At 48.6% G+C, this 20,913-nt stretch overlaps 1 protein-coding gene across 2 annotated transcripts in view; it reads right to left on the minus strand.

Moving 5' to 3' along the window:
- Window positions 1-20,913, minus strand: part of USP32 (ubiquitin specific peptidase 32) — a 3,569,419-nt gene that overhangs the window by 195,353 nt on the left and 3,353,153 nt on the right. The gene's annotated exons all lie outside the window — the stretch shown is intronic.

The following is a 20,913-nucleotide window of genomic DNA, read 5'->3' on the forward strand; positions in this document are numbered from 1 at the left end:
GAGCACACTCAGGAACGGAAGATTCTCTGTTCCTAATTTGCTCAACTTAAATCTAAGTCAACATTAAGAGTCTGATTTATATAAAATGGCAATATTAACATTCTTAAATAAGGGAATTTGAATATAATGCATATGTCAAGCAACACGGCAGAATATGGTAGTGTTCTCACACAGCTTTCATCTTTTCATTATGACATCGTCCTCCACTACTTACAACATAGCAAGAGGACTAATGTATTAAGATAAAATAGAGTATTTAGAGGCATCAATTTAAAAATGTTCCTTTGTAATAACAGCGGGTCACGTGTTTTTCTGCCATCACGTGACCAGAACTTACTCTCCCGACATCGCAGTTTTTCGACACCTAAAAAATTTGATTTTTAAACAAAGATCGTAACATGAGAATACAATAATCAAAAACAGATCCATACGCGATTCGCTTCGGAGTTCAATTTGAGTTTGAAATGAGCCGTGACACGTGACTCGCCACCAGTTTTTAAATGAACTATGGCACGCAAACGGAGATCACGCGACTTTTGAGGACAGAGCGCATTTAGAAATCTTCTACGCGCAAAGGCGACTGAGACGCCACCAACTAAAGAACAACCGATACAATTTGCCCTTTGAAACAAAGGTAAAAACATGACCTTAAAAAATCTGCCACGTTATTGATGCCCGTTGCAAAATGTACTGCATGAGACACAACGAAAGGATACTTCGCTCTACAAGCATGATATATGATGATAGAACATAGCGGTAAAATAATTAAAAACATTGATAGCAAGTACAGCTCCTCTCACTACCAATGGGCGGCGTACTTAAGATGTTCAAGCATTTTTGCAACTAAGACAATGGCGATTAGGAGCACCACTGAGAATGGTCAAATCGGTGGAGAAGAAAAACAATTGTGTTTTTTCTCTGTAGGATATTGTGTTTCTTACCAGTCGAAGTCAGAAAAGCATCTCGACTTCATTCAGAACCATCTGATATCTCTGGAACTGTTTTGCAGAAACACCTAGAGACGGTGGATTGGAGAGAAACATTATTTTCTCCATACAATCAACAACAAAGGTAAATTGTTTTCAAAATACCTCTCTAGTATACGCAATTATTTTTACCATCAGAAAGAGACCCACAGTTTGGAATTTCGTGTTTTACAGGTAGTTTGGTTCACCTGAAATCGAGACTGAGATTGCTGCATGGTCCAGTTTTGAATTCTCTCAATGTCCCTAAATTAGCATTGTGAATTCCAGGCCAGTGATCATGGTGGAAGTTCTGACTGATACCTCAGACATTGCCTCAAAGATGTTTAATTATGTCACTTTAAGTAAACAAATCACTTTCACTTTTTGCTGTAGATTGATGTTGAAGACACACCTATGTGGGGAGGAATTGCATTCTTGAATAATCATTTAGTCCTGAAGATGGCCCTAATACTAAATAGGCCAACAGCACACAAGAATGTGCAGTATGTGTTTGAGTGGCCGAAACATATGTCGACTTGAAAGGAAAACACCTATCTACCTGTGTTTCTCTATCTTTATCAGCAACTCTGAGTTACAGGTTGTGAAAAATGAATTGTATTGTTGACTGTAACTATTGACTAGATCAGAAAGCTAAGGGAAGACAAAATAACATCAAACATTCATTACAAAAAACTCCTGTGCACTATAAATAAGTGCTAGCGTGTATGATCTATTGGTCCACTCCCCCAATTTCCTACAATTCTATCCATAGGTTTCAAAATAACTGCTTGAAAATGATTGTTGGATATTAAAAAATAAGCATACAAAAAAAAAAAATGTCTGTTATGATGTGATAACCCACTAATTTTTTTCTGGACAGTGTGTCTCCTTTTTTTGATTTACCGTTTTTGATATACGTGACTACATGTTTTTAACTGTTTTTTATCAAAATGAAATAAATATACATGTTTTTTGGATACTGAGAAATGGTGTATCTCTACAATGTGCTGATTGATCTGTTTAACACAAACAGATAATTTACGATTTACTGCCAGTTTTTCACTAAAGGGACAAAAGACAGGGGTAGTCGGTCTGTTGTTCTTGATTGTGCTACAAAGGTTCAGTGTCACCAGCCTGATGTCCACCGAGGCCATCGGCTCAAAGGGCTTGCTCTATAAGGCTGTAAGAACCACATTAAGGCCCCAGACAGGATGAGGCCTGTGTACCCGAGGAAAGAGCCCGGACAAACCCCTTGAGGTGGGCCTTAACCACCCGGTTGGCTGCTGAAAAAATGTGCTTTGGTGAATTCTTTATGCCCCAATGGCTGCCAGATAGGTGTGTCAGGTATTGACCTGAGCGCTGGAACGAGCCAGATAGGCGGAAAAGGCCAGCACGTGGTTCAGGGAGCAGGTAAGGGGGTCAAGTCCCTTGTTGCGAGCCCAGTGGCAAAATCTTGTCCACTTACTCTTGTACTGAGCCTACTGAGCCTGCACAGACAGCCTCCAAGCCATCTGACTGATGTCCCAGTTGTCCCCAGGGAACTGAGCATGGTTGAGTCTCAGCTGGTCAGGAACCAGGCGCTAGGGCTAGCCTGGCTCGGTCTGCGTGCTCCACAGCCCCGCCCTGTTGCGTCAGGAAGCCCCTGCTGGGAATCGGAAGGTGGACTGGTCCCTGAGAGAACAACTGCAGTAGATCCGAGAACCCCACTCTCAACGTCCAGTGCACGGCTATCAGGAGGAGGTTGCAACCCATCGACGCCCGGAACTTGCAGAGGGTCCGCTGGAGCAATGGTGGAGGAGGAAATGCATAGCACCTGCATCCGTGCCAGCAAAGCGGGAACACATTCCCTAGAGACCCCTGACCCCAGCCCACCCAAGACGCAAACCACGGGCAATTTGAATTCAGAGTAGATGCAACTAAGTCCAGATCCGGAAACCCTCATCTCTGGAATAGGGGCAACAAGGTGCTGATATGTAACTCCCAGTCGTAGGTGTTGAACCCAAAGCAGCTGAGTTAGTCAGCTTCCGCATTGCTGTCACCTGGGGGATGGACCAAAGTAATCCAAATCCCTTTCGCAAGGGCCCATTCCCAAACTGACACCACCTTCATGCATAGGAGGAGGGGATGGGTGCCACCCTGCTTGCACAGGTACAACATTGTAGTGGAGTTGTCAGTCCTGATCAGAACCACTGTGTCCCTGATGAAAGGCAGAAAAGCCTTGAGAGCCAGGCCCATCGTTCCCTGAGTTTGAGCAGATTGATATGCAGGAGGGCTGGCAGCCTGGACCATGCACCATGAATGGAGTAGCCTTCCAGAGTAGCCTCTGTTAGGGAGAATTCTCATAAATGTGCTAATTTCCCTTACCTTTTGAGACCCCCAGCAAATTTGCTGTATTTCAAGGACTTTAATTTTTAGCTGGAAAGCGTGTGAGCCTTTTTTCCCACTCTTTCATGTATTTTGATATGTGTTTTACTTTTGTGTTCTTTGGATATGGAGGTTTAGACAACTCCATAGGCATCATCTTTTTCTTGTGTGTCACAGAGCACCCTCAGTGCAGTGGCACAGGGATGTCTTTCAGACTTGCCAAGGTTTAAATACCTTCTCTGGAAATGACTACTTTCTCCCAGTGAATGTAAAGTTAAATTGACTTTGCTAGTCTTTTTAAATTGCTAGACCCAGCACACACTACCTTACAGCAGAGGGCTGGAGGGAATACCTAGGCCTGGAAAACTCATGTAGCCCTCAAAAGCTACCCTTTCCTCTCAGAATGGCTGGTGGCAGTGGTATTACCATGATTTCCCAGACCGCGACCCGTTTAAACGCTCCAGTAGCTGAAAACCATTGGAGCCATGTTTTTCTAGTTGGAGTCTGAGCCCCCTCTGTAAAAACAGGTTCCGATTGACTTTTTTCGCCATTTATTTTTGGAAAGGTCCTTCTAGTGTTTGTCTCTGCGCGCCAAACCAGGTTTGGTCCCTTTGTTCGTTTGCCTTTGGCGGCCTTCAGTACTGAAGCCCCCCCTCTGGCGCCTGAGTGTCTGGGGTGGACAGGATGTGAGTGAGATGCCCGAAACTCTCTGTGCTTTGTCTCCTAGGAGACCTGAATGCACTCTGGCGTGATTGGCTGGCTGACTGTCCGGCAAGGACAGCCACCCTGCTAGGTGAGTGACAGCTAAGCTGGAATGGATGGGAGAAAACTGTTCAAAAGCAGGTCTCTGGGACTTGGAAGGCAGAGTCGACCACTGGAACGAAAGAACCGAAGACGAGCTGAAGGAAGACGACTGCTGCAACTCCTGGACCGTTGGTTTGCCCGTTGAAGCCCTGCTGCAGGTCTGAATTGCCTGAAACTCCCTCGACAGAGAAGCCCCTTCAAGGACGACTTCTTCCCTTGAGCTGGTGGGAACAACCAACTCGCAAGCCACCTGGAAACCTCCTCCATACTGTTCGAATTTTCTTCAGAGTGCTGTTGAAAACCAGATAGCTAGTGAGAAGGATACCAGTTTGTGGACCTTAAGGCACTCATACCTTAAATTGACGTTTTGCCAAGCTTGTGGATCCTTCCCCGTGCAGTGCAGGAACCTCTCGACGTCCTCCCTCTTGTCCCCACGACTAAGGCCCAGGAACAGTGAGATCTGCTTGAACTGCCCCCCCTCAAATCCCTTTATCACTCTGCCATACATACCCTGTGTCTACTCTCTTCTCATGACTCTATTAACAGCTCACTTTCTTACCTAGGGTGACTTCCTTTCCACTCCCAGCTTAAATTTCACTTCCTTTGTCTTGTCTTTAAATCTCTTCATGCCCTTGCTCCTCCTTACCTCTCTTCTCTCCTCTCCTCTCATTCTATACCCCCTCTCGCTCCGTTTGTTCTGATGATCTCTTCTTACTTTCTGTTCCCCCACCATGTGCCTCTTCTCGTTTCTGCTCCTTTCAGCTTCTTGCCTCCTTACACTGGAACTCTCTACCTCTCTCTATCCGCTCCTCCCCCACCTATTCCTCTTTCCGCTCCTCAATGAAATAACTTCTTCTTCACTCCCCTCCCTGATACCTTCCCCCCTCTCTATCCCCTCCCCTCCTTCTATTATCCTCTCTCTGTTCTCCTTATCTTTATCCGTCCCGTCTCTCCTATGATCTCCTCTCTTTTGTTGCTCACTTCACTCATTACTCTCTCCCTCTCGATCCTTCTCTACCCCTCCTCTCCTCTCCCTTCTTACTTGCAAATTGTTCTAAATACCGATTTTATGGTTTGATTCATTTTTACTGTTTTGCTTCTATTGTTCCATGTTTTATGTGTTACTTGTTGTTAACTGTAAAGCGCCTTGGATTAAGGCGCTATATAAAACAATAAAAATACAAAAATACAAAATACAAACATTTGCCTCAGCTACAGCTTTTCTTCATACAAAGGTACTGTGCAAACGCGGTTGAGAAATCCTCTCTGCCGCGGTGAAAGTTTGTGAAACTTTCCCAACTTTGGAGTCTTGTTCGCTCCTAATCCAACATACAACTCTTTTTCGTGCAAACTACTTCTAAGAACATTGGCAAAGACTTAACTGTTTACTACCAGAACTGTGCTATCCTATCCAAGACACTGATCCATTGACTTTGGCCAAGGCCTATTGAATTGAATGCCTCTTGTAGCGACTGAAACTCTTTGCCCTGCCTGAGAAAGTATTTGTGTTTAATTCTTATAACCCTTGTCTTTCTACCACTTTTTAAAGATACTGAAGTGCCATTTTGCTACCACTTCAGCGGAGCCTAACTCGTTCAGAAACTTATTGGTTTGGTACTGGAGTGTATTAAAGTGTGATATTGAGCTGCTTATTACTAGTGGAATGTTTTCTAACTGTTAGGCAGAATCCTGTGCAGTTCCCTTGGGGAACATTGCAAAAAGATTAAGACTACAGGAGTAAGCAGTAAACCCACTTGGTAGCAGTCTGCACCACACAGATTTACCTGGTAGCTATGGCTGAGCAGTCAGACTTCTCTCAAGAAGAGTAGGGCAGTATGCAGAGTATACACAATAGGGCCAAAACACAGTAGAGCAAACAAACACTGACCAGAGCTTTGTATAAAAAGTATATAGTTATTTATTTAAAACACACTTTTTATACTAGCACTCTCAATCAAAAGCAAATTAAAACACAGTCAGGTGAAGTATACACACCTCCCTTAATAACTATCAGACAAGTCAGGGTTAAACCACTACTATTTGTTAGAACAGACGTGAGCGCTTAACCAAGATGGCACTCAGATAATGTAGTTAAAGGGAGAGAAAAAGGCAGAGCATAGAAGTAAAACAGTTCCTACCACTTTTAAGAGTTCAGAGCAAGGGGAGAAAGGCAGGTTATACTGTAGAGCCAAAGTTCATAGGCCAGGCCCACCTTAAATGGAGTCAAGTGAAATGTGCCCACGGTTTAAATTGCACTGAAAGTCTTTACAGAGTGTTCGAAAGAGGTTGGGGTGATGCAAGAGATATAGTTAGAAGGCCCGGAGCCAACCCAGTTTAGAAACCAAGGATTTAAGGGTCACCTTTAGCAATCTGTAGAAAGGGAGGCCAGGCAGGACACACTACCTTAAAGAGAAAGGAAGCTCCAGCGGGGGCAGTTGTTCCTGGCAGTGGTTGAAGTTCGTGGTTCCGGCCAGGGGAAGAGAAGATCTCGTCGAGGAGGGAACGTGGAGTCGTTGCACTGCACAGGGATGAAACCAGCCGCGGAGTTCCCGATTAAAAGGTGTGGTCCTTTTATTCGTGGTCAAAAGTGGTGAGCTTGGCTATCCGGCCGCCGGGGTGCTTGGCACGGGCGATTCAACCAAGAGACGTCTTTGGAAGGCGAAAAGGGCGAACTGGTTGATCCCACCAGCTCAGAGGAAGAAGACTCGTCCAGCAGAAGATCTTTTCTTGTCGTCGGGAAAGTGTTGAGGTAGTTGCAGCAGGGCTTCACCGGTGGTGTTGTCGTTGCAGATTGATCAGCTTCTTCCCTCTTCGGATTCTTAGGTCCTGTGGCGACTTCTGAAGTTCCAGTCCCAAAGGCCCTGCTTTTATGCAGCAAAACCCCCATTGATCAGCCTAGCTGTCAATCACACATGCTAAGTGGTGAGCCGGGCGGCTCACCACTGGGCCAATCAGAGTAGAGTGCGACTGGGGTCGCTAAGGCAACGCAGTCCAGGGTGCCAATTCCCCCCTCCGCCCCTCCTGTGGAACCCAGACAGAGTGGCACTATTTGGAGGGCTTCTGTGGAGACAAACGCCATTTTAGAATCGAGTTCTGGCAAAAAGACCCAACCAGTGATTTAATATTAAATAAATAAACCAGCGTTATCTTTAACATTGCACCAAAAAGTGGTGCATTTAAAATCAATGGGAAAATCCCATAGAGAATATTCCGGTGGAATATTTTGCGTGGTAACCACTGCCACCAGCCAGAAACTCGACGAGGGGAGAACGGGACAGTGCCCCCTCGAAAACAGACCCAGGGGCAATCGAATTACCCCTTACCAGTACTTCCACAATATGATGGTTTGTACTGGTTCTGTTCACAATTTTGGACTAGCTAAGCCAATGGTGACTTTACATGCCCTGGGAGACAGTAGTCAGTCCCAGGGTATGGAGTCTATGTTTGGGGGTCACTGTGACACCCCTGTGTTACTGCACTGAGGGTGCTGTGTAACACACATACCAGAAAAACAGATGATACCCTATGGAGTAAAAAGAAACTCCATAGCCCATAATCACACAAATAGTCAGAGACATATCTCAGAGTCTCACTCTTAGCAGGAGAAAAAAAAAAAAAAAAAATCCAGCAAAGCTGCTGGGGGACTCACTAGGTTTTGGAAATGATCCTTATAAGAGAGTTCTCCCTAACACTAACTAAATGTTTAAATATATTAATATTGTTTTACCAAGAAACCTTGAGTAAGTGTTTGTTTGAACCATAGTGATTGCAAGTCCTTTGTGTAACACCTTGTACTGCTCACATCCCTCTTGAGATAAGCCTGGCTGCTCAGCTCTGCTACCACAAAACTGTGTAATACAGACTTATACCAAAGGTGAGATTGTGCTTACACCTGTAGTCTTAATTGTGTGTAGTGTTCCCAAAGGGTACTGCATGTAATTCTGCCTAACAGCCCCCTAGCCCGAAAGCGAGGAATCCATTGTAACCACCAGAGTGGGCTCCTGCCGGTTAAAGGGGGCTCCAACTGCCACATTGCAGCCATTCTGCCACCTTGAAGCCATTCCACCACCAGAGAAGATCCGGGAGGAGCAGCAGGGGGATTGGGATCCTGCCCAACTGCAATCCCATTTCCTGGTCCCAAATGGCTGCCAGGTGAAGCTGGAGGTGCCTCATCCTACGGCAGGTGTGCTGGGCCGTGAGCATGCAAGATGCCATCAGTTTGAGAAGGTGCTGGAACCACCATCCCGAGGTGGTCTAGTTAGCCAGATAGTGCCCCATCGCCTTGCGGAAGGAGAGGAGCCTCTCGTTCGTGGGGAACACTGGCTGCATAGCTGTATCCCAGTGCACTCCAAGAAACACCAGATCCTGGTCGGGATTCAGCTGCGACTTTCGCCAGTTGAGGGCAAAGGTCAGCTGGTGAGGAACATCGGCCAGCCGTTGGCAGGAGTGTAAGGGGGCATCCAGTCATTGGATCGAATACAAAGCATTGAATGCCAAAAGCATCGAAAAAAATGCATCGAAAAAAAGCATTGAATGCATTTTTTTTCCAAAGGTAAAGGTTTTATTTGAATTAGGAACAAGTTACTTACCTGTAACTGTTGTTCTCCAGCATGGGTCTGGCATGGATTCACATGCCCATGAATATTCCCCGTCGTCAGGCTGGGAATCCTCGGTAAAGAAAAAACCAGTATCAGTTTCGTTTCTGATCTGTCTTTCGTAGTAATAACCAATCACTCGTCTCTGCGTCATACTGACCACAGCTAATGACTGCCCTCTACCTAAGCACCGCCTCTGGCAGCCATCTTCAGATTTGGAAGCACGTGAAGTGGCAGTATGACCAAGTGAAGAGCCGCAGAGGGGTAGGCGGGAGGGTTCGCATGTGAATCCATGCCAGACCCATGCTGGAGAACAACAGTTACAGGTAAGTAACTTGTTCCTTCTCCAGCATGGGGTCTGGCATGGATTCACATGCTCATGAATAAAGTATACATAGCAGTACACACATGCACAACCACTGGAGGTGGCAAAGGCTCAACATTAAGCAGTACAGCATACTCAACATTAAGCATCTTACCTCCTCACCAGGCTCACCTCAGGCGAACAGGTTGCGCAGCACTGCTTGGCCGACCCTGGACTCCTCCCTGGAATCCCGATCGACGCAGTAGAATTTCGTGAAGGTGTGCGTCGACCTCCACGTAGCAACCCTGCATATGTCCAGCAGGGGCACACCAGAAAGGAACGCCGTGGTAGCTGCGATCGCTCTGGTGGAATGGGCTCTCGGACGGCCAGGCAGCGGTCGGTTTGCCAACCGATGACAGTACATGATACAGCCGGAGAGCCATCTGGAAATGGAAGCCTTCGAGAGAGCCTTCCCCTGATTGACAGGTCCAAAGTTCACAAAGAGTTGTGACGTCTTCCGAAAACACTTCGTGCGGTCCACGTAGAACTTCAGCGCTCTAGCCACATCCAGCGAGTGCAAAGTCCTCTCAGCCGGCGACGAAGGCGACGGGAAGAACACAGGCAACACCAAGGGTTCGTTGAGATGGAAGTCCGACGGTACCTTGGGCATGAAGGAGGGGTGCGTCCTGAGCACTACCCTCGTGTCGTGAAAGGTCAAGTACGGAGCCTTGCAGGAAAGGGCCTGGATCTCTCCGACCCGTCGTGCGGAGGTGATGGCCACAAGAAACGCTGTTTTCCACGACAGAAACTTCAACAGGGCCGAGTGCAGAGGCTCGAACGGAGGTCCCATGAGCTTGGTCAGCACCACGTTGAGCTCCCATGCCGGGGCCGGCGCCCTCACCGGCGGGAACGATCTGAACAGTCCCTTCATGAACTCTTTCACCAGACGATGAGACCACAAGGACGTCCGGCCCGTGGTTCTGGTGTATCGGGAGATCGCAGCAAGATGAATCTTGATGGACGCGTGCGCCAGTCCAGCCTTGGCCAGCGTCAGCAGGTACGGCAGTACCTGGGGAGCCGTAATCCGTAGAGGGTTAATCTTCTGTGCGTGGCACCAGACAGAGAACCTCTTCCATTTGTGTCCGTAGCATTTAAGAGTCAAGGACGCCCTGGCCTTTGCAAGAACCTCTCTGCAGTCGGCCGGTATGTCGTATCCTCCAAACTCTAGCGCTGCAGGAGCCAGGCCTGCAAGTTCAGCGATTTCGGGTCGTGGTGGAGGATGGCGCCTCCTTCCCTGGAGAGTAGATCCGCGTCCACCGGCAGCTTGATTGGCGGGGACGCTGACAAGTCCAGAAGGTCCGGGAACCATATCTGCCTCGGCTACGCAGGTGCGACGAGGATCATCCTGCACCGTGACCTCTTGAGCTGGTTGACGAGCCGGATTAGCAGTGGCAAAGGAGGGAACGCGTAGAGGAACAGGCCCTCCCAGGGGAACGAGAAAGCATCGCCCATGCTCCTCACCTGGGGAAACCTGCTGGCGAACCTCCGGCACTTGGAGTTCGTCGCCGTCGCGAACAGGTCGATCTGGGGTGTGCCCCACCGTCGGAAGAGGCGATCCACTAGATCCTGCCGTAGTTCCCACTCGTGGCACGAGCGCAGCTCCCTGCTGAGTGAGTCGGCGATGGTGTTTTTTATCCCTGCCAGATGAAACGGCACCAGAAACATCCTTTGGGCGATGGCCCAATGCCACAGGTCCTGCGCCTCCTTGGACAGCGCTGGGGACCTGGTTCCGCCCTGTTTCCTGATGTAAAACATAGTGGTGGTGTTGTCGGTGAAGATCCTCACCACCTTGCCCTTGAGGGACGGAAGGAAGGACCTGAGGGCCCAGAACACTGCACGGAGCTCCAGGACGTTGATATGGAGGGACTTCTCCGTCGGGAGCCAAAGGCCTCTCGCATGCAGATTTTCGGTGTGCGCTCCCCACCCTTCCAGGGAGGCATCCGTGGTCACTGTCTCCTGGTGGTCTGGGGTCTGGAAGTCCATGCCCGCCGTCAGATGCGCGCGGTTGCCCCACCACCGGACCGCTCGGCGGAAACTCTCGTCGAGTGTGATCCTCTCCTCGAAGCCGCCCGTCGTTTGTATCCAGCGCGCGTCCAGGAACTCCTGCAACGGGCGCATCCGGAGCCTGCACATGGGAATGAGGTAGATGCAAGAAGACATCATTCCGAGGAGGGACTTGATGGACCTCACCTTGGCCGCGTCGGAAACCAACATCCGCTGTACCTTGCCCAGGATGGACCTGGTCCTTTCCTCCGACGGGGAGGCCAGAAGGGACACTGTGTCGAGCTTTGCTCCCAGAAACAGTGCGTTTTGCGCGGGTACCAGGTGGGACTTGGCGTAGTTCACGGAGAATCCCAGGTCCGTGAGAAGTTGGACGGTCCTTGCCATGTGCTCCACGGCGAGCTCCCTCGTCTTGGCTCGGATGAGCCAGTCGTCCAGGTAGGGGTAGACGTGGATCCCCTCGCGGCGCAGCTGCGCCGCCACCGGTGCAAGGCACTTGGTGAACACCCTGGGTGCCGACCGTAGTCCGAAGGGGAGGGCTTTGAACTGGTAGTGACGCCCTTGGACCACAAACCTAAGGAATTTTCAGTGCCCCTTTAGGATGGGAATATGGAAGTAGGCATCCTCCAAATCCAACGACGACAGGAAGTCTCCTTCCTCCAGCTGCCCCAGGACGTGCTGGAGGGTGACCATCCGGAACTTCTGCGCCTTGATGAACTTGTTCAGACGTCGCAGGTCTAGGATGGGGTGCCATCCTCCCGTCTTCTTCTTCACGAGGAAGTATCTCGAGTAAACTCCGGAGCCCCGAAGCCTCTTTGGGACGAGTTCGATGGCGCCCTTCCTGAGCATCGCCTTTACCTCCAGGAGAAGCTGAGGGACGTGAAGCTCTTTCCTGGCCATGGGGGGGACGCGCGGGCACCTTCTTTGAAACTCGAGCGCATGGCCCCGGGCTAAGGCGTCCAGCACCCAACGGTCGGTGGAGATGGACTCCCACACGCTGACGAAGCTCGCCAGCCGGCCTCCCACCGCGGTGCTTCGGTGGGGGCCCGACCCCACGGCCGGTTCAATCCTGTTTCGACAAGGCTTTGCCGCCTTGACCTCCTTGGCGACAACGGCGGGGTCTGCCAGACTTGCCTCGTCCTCTGTAGGCCTCCTGAGATGATGAGCGGGCCGCTTGACGGTAGGTGGAGAAACCGCCGCCGGAACCTTTGGATGCGCCCTTGCCTCCACTGCTCCGAAAGGGCGTCCGTCGTTGCTGCAGAACCCCAAGGGCCCGGGCCGTCTCAGTGTCCGCTTTAATGGCCTGAAGGGAATCGTCCACTGTTTTCCCAAACAGGTTGTTCCCATCGAACGGCATGTCCAGGACTCTGGTCTGTACGTCTTGACGGAAGTCCGTAGCCTTGAGCCATCCACGCCGCCTAAGGCACACGCCGTTGCCCAACTGGCGAAACCCAGTTTCGGCGATGTCCGTCCCAATAGTGATGGCGTGGTCCGACGCCACCTCGCCTTCCTGTAGGATCTCCAGGCAATCCGCCCTCTTGTCGTCCGGTAGGAAGTCCAGCAGGGGTGTCGTAGCGGGCCACGATAGCCAAGGCGTTGGCCGCTTTAATCGTCGTTGCTGCAGACGAGATGACCCTGCGTCCCATAGCGTCCAATTTCTTTCCCTCGCTGTCCGGTGGGGAAGTCGATGTGGAGGCCGCACCCCCCCCCCCGCTTTCTTCCTGGCCGCCACGGAGACGACGGAGTCCGGGGTAGGCTGCGCCCGGAGGCACAGGGGGGCCGCGTCTGGGACCCGGTACTTCTTCTCGTACCGGTCTCTTCTAGCTGGCATCGTGGAAGGGTTCTTGAGGAGGGCGAGGCCCTCATCCCAAATGTCGTCCAGTAGAGGCACCGCGAGGACCGTCTTCCTCTTGGCCTCGCGCCGTTGATAAAGGAATCCTTCCTTTTTCTTCTCCTCAGGGCAGAGTTGGAAAAGCTCGGATGCCCTGGCGATCATGGAGTGGAACGATCCAATCTCGTCGGGCGGAGAAGCCCTGGTGGGAGGTGACGACGGTAGATCCTCGTCGTATACCTCGTCGTCCGTACCCGTCGCTGCCGTGTCAGTCCCCGTATCATCCCCACGGGTGGACGGGGAGGAGGGCTGGACGGGGCGCGACGGCTGAAAAGGAGGTGGAGGGTGAATCCTTCTTTTCTTGGGTGGGGGAGCACCAGAAGGTCCCGGTTCAGGATCCCCCGACGGGAGAGGTTCCTCCGTCGGCAACGGTAGTCTTGTCCTTATCTCTGAACATAAGGACTGTATAGCCAACAAAATGGCCGCCGAGTTGTCTTGCGGCACTGGCAGAGGGGAATCCGACGGGCGATCCGGGGCCCCGTCGGCACCCTCGACGATGTCGTCGTCACCTGCGTCGGGATCCATCCCGACGGGCCGGTCTTCTTCCACGCCAAGGCCGTGGCTTAAGACCTCAATCAGCTCTTCCTCCGAGGTTGAGGCCGAATCTACGACGACGCCCTGCCCCCCCTTTTTCTTCCCCGCCGGGGATTTCACGGGGGTCCTATCGATGGGCACAAAAGAGGACTCCCTCCGAGGTGGCAGGGAGACTCTGAGCCCCGAGGTCGCCACCACTGGTGTAGCCTCCACAGGCTGAGCCAGGGCCGCCGCGACAGTATCGATAGAGGGCTTGGCTGGATGGATTAAGGCCTTCACCACCTTAGGTGCGCTCACCGCCTTATCCTTGAGGGAGGGGGACACTGCCTCGCTCCCCCTCCGATGGGGCCTTGGAGCTCGACTGGGGCCTCTCCAGGAGCTTCGCCGGGTGCTCGCCCTTCCTCTTACCCGACCCAGAGCGTTGGCTCGTGGCTGAAGGTGCCGGGGAGGGTGCGCCCTGCCTGGCGCCCGTAGAGCCCGACCGTTCGGCGCTCCCGGTGCCAGCTGACTCGCGGTGCTTGGCCTTGTGTTGGACCCCCGTCGCCGGGGCGTCCTCAAAGGTCTTAGAAGACCGCTCGGATTTCTTCCTCTTCTTCTCGCCTGACGGGCTCTTCCCTTCCAGCCAGTTGGCGAGACGTTGATGGCGGTCCTTCATGGTCCGCTCCGACATATTGCCGCAAAACGCACAGTCCTTCTCCATGTGCGTCTTGTCCTCATGTAAGCAGTAGAGACAAAAGGAGTGTTCGTCCTCCTTAAAGACGTTCTGCAGCTGGCATCCAGGGCAGATCCTGAACAGCTTTCCGGGCGTCGAGCTTCCCTTCTCCTGGGCCATGTCCGGGCCTGAGAAACTTCTGGAGTCCTCCAAAAGCGTAGCTCGACGAAATCTTCACCCTTGAGGGGCGCAGACGAATCCGACACGGGTCCCCGTTGATCGGATGGAGAGTCGGTGGAGCTTGAGGCTCTTTTGACCGAAAAAAACGAAGTTTTTGAGAAAAAACGTGAAAAAATAGCACTAACGCTCGAGAGCAATAGCACGAGGATCCCAACACATGAACGTGCGGTAAAAATCTGAAGATGGCTGCCAGAGGCGGTGCTTAGGTAGAGGGCAGTCATTGGCTGTGGTCAGTATGACGCAGAGACCAGTGATTGGTTATTACTACGAAAGACAGATCAGAAACGAAACTGATACTGGTTTTTTCTTTACCGAGGATTCCCAGCCTGACGACGGGGAATATTCATGAGCATGTGAATCCATGCCAGACCCCATGCTGGAGAATAATGGGTTTTAAGGGGTAAAAAAAAACAGGGGTTGGGGGGGACCGCCCCATTAAAAAAATGAATTTGATGCTTTTTTTTCGTTGCTTTTTTTAGATGCTAAGGCATTCGATGCTTTGGCATTCGATGCAATCACTATAAACCGTGTAATGGCCCCTCGAGTGAGCTGGCCTTGACCAGCCAGTCGTCCAGATAAGGGTATAAGTGATGGCCCTCCAAGCGGAGACTAGCCATCGCATTCATCAGCTTCGTGAACACACGAGGAGCGGAATTGAGGCTGAAAGGCAGCACCTTGTACTGGAAGTTGTACAACATAATCGAGAACCGCAGAAATGTCTGATGCATCTGGTAGATGGGGACATGAAGGTATGCATCCTTGAAGTCCTGGGATCACATCCAGTCCCCTACGCACAGAGACTCTGCTATGTGTGCGGGAGTAATCATCTTGAAGCATTTTGAGCTGTAAAGACAGGTTGAGAAATGACAGGTCGAGGACTACCTGAGGGCAGCCTGGTTGTTCTTGGGTACCGCAAAAAGTCTCTGCGCCTAGCTACCAGGTCCGACACTGTCTGTGCAGAAAAAGGGACTAAGGTGAGGCACTGTAGGGCGTGGCCTCACTCGGCGTTCCCATGCCCCAGACCATGCGACCACGAGATGGACTAAATTTAAAGGGGAAGTTCAATTTTTCACTGCCAAAGGTTCTGGTACTGTCCCCATTTAGGTGGACGCCCCACATTGATGGAGGAAAGGGGATGAGATGTCTGACTATACCATGCAACGTAACCACCCTTGTCCTCGCAGCAGTGCACCAGTTCACATTTGCTTAAATACTGTCTCTGCAATGTCGAAAGCATAATTTATGTTGTGAATAGAGGTATTTTCTCCTTCTTTGAGGATGTCCAACACCTACTTTTGCTTCTCTTCTGGAGATTGTATTAACAGAGGACCTATCCGGTGCCACATCTCTGTTGTATCTTGCCATGCTGGACAAAGCATTAGCACCATTCGCAGTAGTAGCTCGCATGCTCAGACTTTTTTGCCCTCACTGTCGGTGGGGAACTGAATATTTAGCCAATGGATACATGGCTAAATGTATCATGGATACATGGCTAAATATTTAGCCAATGGATACATGGCTCTTAGCTGCCGCTAACACAACAGTATCAGGTGCAAGTTGGCTAGCTAGGCATTTCTGTGCAATGTCTGGGACACTGAACTTCTTTTCCAGGTGCCCTTTTAAGCCTCATTATCAGAAGGACTTCTTCCCACACTTATCTAGAATTGGGATAGACACTACTGATTTTTTTTTATTCATGTGATAAAAAAATGAAACCCTCTTGTTTTATCTTCAGTATGGTTTAACCCAAAATGCTTGCATACTTTTGTCATTATTGTGAAGAAAGCTCTAGCCTCATCTGGCGAGGAGCTCTTTGAAGGAGAATCCTTATTTGTGGCTACGTCGACCTCACAGGTGTCAGTGTCGCAAAGTTCTTGGTCTGAATTGGTTTGTGGCAACTCTCCTCCTTCCTGGCCTATATGCTCCGACGTGTTACTATGGAGAGCTCTTGCAGGTAGGTGTTCCCCCTTTCGTAGGAATGTCACAGTGATCTTTGTCTAGACACTGACATCAGGTGTGGCAAGGTGTTTTGTCTGATCAGTGGTGCACAACTTGGGACGTGTGGGGCCATTGGCGCTTCTTGTGGAAATAGTATTCTGTTCAGTTCATATACCAGCATTTGAAGAAACGCAAGCAACTGCATGGTGAGCATTATTTGCAGTGGAATTAGTGGCTTCTGGAGCTCCCGATGGATAGGTTCTGTTCTCCCCATTTGCTCATTCCCTTATGTCAAGGAAAGCAGAGGAGCATCAAGGGAACCTTGCAAGGTTGAGTTGTCAGTGACACATTGTTTAACTGTCGATTAAGAGTGAACTTCTATCTCCACAAATGAATCGTCTGATACCGAATACAGGGGAAAGAAACCCTGTTGAGCTTTGAAGTCGGTTGTTAATATGATGCTGTAATATTTGATCTGATATAATATGCAGGAATACCATACTTGCTCTACCAGAAAAGCCCAATCATGGTGGGACTTTTTCCTTTTTTTCTCTCCTCTGTTGTGCTCAGAGGAATTGATGCCTTTTGTCTGAGGGTGTTTCCCTTGTCGACAAAGCCATTGACAAGTTTTCTGTCAGCATTTTGCATTTTGTCCATCAGTGACACAATCTGTTGTTGTTTTTTCAGCAATAAAATGGTTGTCGGCAGTGTAGCCATTGATTACATGGTTCGCTTTTCCTCAGTCGATGATGAAGTCGTTGATTTTGTTGATGACAGAGCAGCTGACAATGAAGAGACTCTAGCTGTGGACATGTTTCCACTCTGCCGATGGAGTCGGCTTAAATGCAAGAGATGACTAGGAATCTTTGGTGTATGTAAAGCCGCTTGTGGACGATATCGCCAACTAGGGCATAATTTCTTGGAGCTGCGTTCTTTTTCACTCATCGATGACTGCGGTTTCTAAAACTTAACATATTTTTCACCTATGGACTTTTTGTCTCTTCTCCTCCATAGACGAAGCTGTCATCAAAGTAACCGGTTCTATCTGTGCAAGGGCTCCCATTTCCTCAGAACCATGAGTTTCTCTGGGATTGTGGGAGGGTACTACTCCTTGAAACCAAGTCAGGTCAGTGGCTTTCAGCCTTTTCTCCACTTCTGAAGGTTTTTTCTTTCGTTTTTTGACTTAGGTGTACTTTTTCCTTGAGCATGGTTAAGCTCAAACTCCTGGAAGATTCTGCCTCTGAGACAATGTATTTAACTTTGTTTGCTAAACATTTTTGTACTAACCCCCTGGCATATTTCACAGTCCTCCATAATATGAGGGTGAAGGCAGTAAAAACAGTCTACATGCCTATCACCTTCATTAAAAATGTTCGGACCATACGTAGCATAGGCCCTGAAAATTGGCTTCTTTTTCTACTTGAGATATTTTTCCCCCATTAACATAAATGTTTGATCTGAAAAGAAGAAAAATCACTGTGAAATCTTCCTTCCAACCTACGGAGAAACTTATCTGAAAGACAGAGAACATTTTCTTTCTTGTCTGTAAATTTGTTTTTCCCTTAGTGAAGTTTGAGCACTCGTCTCAGCAGAATGTGCAGTTAGAAACTGAACATGGCCTCAAGGGGTGGGGTGGAGCACTCAATGTCCCATTGGCTAAGGGTGAAATGACTGAAAATGAGGTGGGTAGACTGCAATATTCCTTGCCCTTTTTCTTTCGCATAACAATGAGAAAATATGTAACAGAGGATTCCCAGCCAGACGAAGGGGAATATTCAAAGCATGTGAATCTATTGAAGATTCAATGCTAGAGAAATAGTGCTCCCATACCTGAGCAATGCGATTATCTGAAGCTCTACGCTCCTGGGCAAATAATAGGGCTGTATTCTGTATGCAAATAATTTCTGATCTTTTGTCTAGTGACATGGTTACACAATGTTCCTGTTCTCTCATAATACACAAATGTCCCCTTTGGAAGTTGCATTGGGGAGTAAGTGTAATATATCCAATACAAAACCTAAAAATGCAAACCTATTATCTAAATATGGGTGAAGAGTTCTTTCTTGTAATGTCCCTCCAATGGCTGTTCAGAACGGTGTACCTTTTGCGTTTAGATCAGTCATGGAGGTTGAAATGTTTAAGATCATTCGCCAACTTAAGCCTACTTGCTGTATGGGTGATGCTTGCCCAGTGGTAGTGCTAAAGGATTGCTAACCTTCGTTTGTATCATCTATAACAAAATTAGCCAATCAGTCTTTTCAGGAGTGTCATGTCCCTGATAGCATCACACATTCCTGGATATACCCATTGACAAAAAAAACCTAAGCTCAACACCTCTATGCCGGCCAACTATAGACTGATCACTAGTGTCCCCGGCCTCTTCAAAATCATCTTGGATAGGGCTGCATATCTACAGGTGCAGGACCATCTTAATGTCAACAATATTCTGGGCAAAAGGCAGTTGGGGGGTTTGTCTGGCTCATGGAAATCAATCAGCACTGTTGGATCTCATCTCTAATATCTTACGCTTCATGGACATGGTTCAGGCCATATTCTTAATGCTACTGGACCTCTCCGCAGCATCTGTGGATTATGCTCTGCTAGTACAGATGCTTTCACAAGCTGCAGGCTTCTCTCCATCTGTTGCTAGATGGGTTGATTCTTTACATGGCAATAGAAAATCCAGTGTTTTCTACAGGGATGCAGCTGCAGAGCCTGTGAATGTCCAGTATGGTGTACCGCAAGGTTCATGTTTGTCACCTACACTCTACAACATGTACACTCTACCTTTATTCCAACTTTTGGATGACAGAGGTATTAGTTATACCATTTACGCTGGTGATACACAGTGACGAATCCCTCTGCCCAGTGTATATGAAAAAGATCTTACAGTGATAAATTCGGTAAACCTTCTGATCCATCAGTGGATGATGTGCAATGGCCTGGCCCTGAATAATGCCAATACTGAGTTGATGGACAAAGGCAGGGCAGATAAGCTTAGAAGTTGGGGTCTGCTTATCTGTCCTTTGTCATTGCGTGTTGTAAGCTTAACACTCTACTCAAAATTAAGAACTTGGGGTCGTTTTTACCAACATCTGGACATGAAATCTCATGTCAACTCTCATTTGCTCCACAGTATATTACATCAAGCTCCGAAACCAAAAACCCCATTCATTTCTAAGCAGAACTGTGCCACGGTCGCCTGGGCCATTATTGGAACTTAGATAGACTTCTGTGGCAGCTTTCTTTATAGTATATGTAAGAGTGACATCAACAGAAACTACAGAACAGTGTGGTTCTGGTGGTAGTGGAACTTAATATGGGAGACCACTTTTCTCAGTCTAGAAGAGAACTACATTGGCTTCCAGTAGCAAATAGAATTTCCTTTTGGCTTATAACATTAACTCATGACTGCCTGTTTGGCTGCAGCGCAGCATAACATTTGGAATGTTTGAACTGACTCCCAACTACAAGACCTTTTGCTTTAACCACAGTAATCTCCCAATGATTCCTAGAACAAGGTTGTCTTTAGTTAGTAATTGTGCTTTTTTCTCTGCTGCTCCAAAACTCTGGAACACCTTGCCCCTGATCTAAGAGGGATTTCCTCGCTGGATCTTTTCAAACAGTCCTTGAAAACCCATCTTGTTGAATAAGGTTCTTCTTTTGGGGTCTTCTCCTGTGCTATTGCTTACGTTTATTATATTTTCTGCATCCCTATGCCTAAGGCACAATATAGATAATATAATGTTATGTAATGAAGTTTCAGCCAGAGCTCTGTTCAACCGAAAAAAGGATCTAGAAGGCTATCTACAGTGGACAAGATTGTTAGATCAATATAACTTATCAACAAGCTTGCAATATATTCTATTACTCATTGAGACAATCAAACAAATGCAAAGACACAGGAGCTCATTTTGGATTTGGGTGTAAAGTAAATGAAATGCATAAAAGCTGCCCCATTTTCATCAATGTGTATGGCAGAGAAGAGGGGTTGATCGCAATTTTCACTTCTGCGCTACCTTCCCCTCCACCATACAAATCCTCCAGCATTTGCGCACGCAGGTATTTTCATGCGGGCGCAACTGGTGGGGATCTCTATTGGGTCCGCCTGCTTTATTCACCAGCAAAAAGCAGGCAGATCTAATCGTGATCCATTATAAACGCTGCCTGCCATGCATACATGGCAGGTAACATTTATATGGCAGAGTGCAAAAAGAGAGAGCCTTTTGTGCCTCCCCTTTTGCAAAAATGTGGTGGTGGGGAGCCATTTACATTTAAGTGTTCAAGTAACGTGACGTCAAATTACGAGCTTCAATAAAATGAGCTCCATTGTGCATTATGATGTGATGTGTACCACCTGCAGGAGGGACAAAGACTATTATTCACCTCCGTTTTTCTGTGAAAGTTAAGTGGTGCCGAGAATTAAGTGTGTTGTGCCTGTCTGAAAGGAAGGAAACAGTGCGCCGTCTATACCAGGTGTTCTATCCCATCTGTTAATTCCATTTAAAGCAGTAAGATGGGCCTTATGGTCTTCTCTCTAAAGTACTTCTAATATGGACAAACAT

This window comes from Ambystoma mexicanum, chromosome 9 (assembly GCF_040938575.1).
Source record: "Ambystoma mexicanum isolate Mex_15411 chromosome 9, UKY_AmexF1_1, whole genome shotgun sequence".
Taxonomy (NCBI): domain Eukaryota; kingdom Metazoa; phylum Chordata; class Amphibia; order Caudata; family Ambystomatidae; genus Ambystoma; species Ambystoma mexicanum.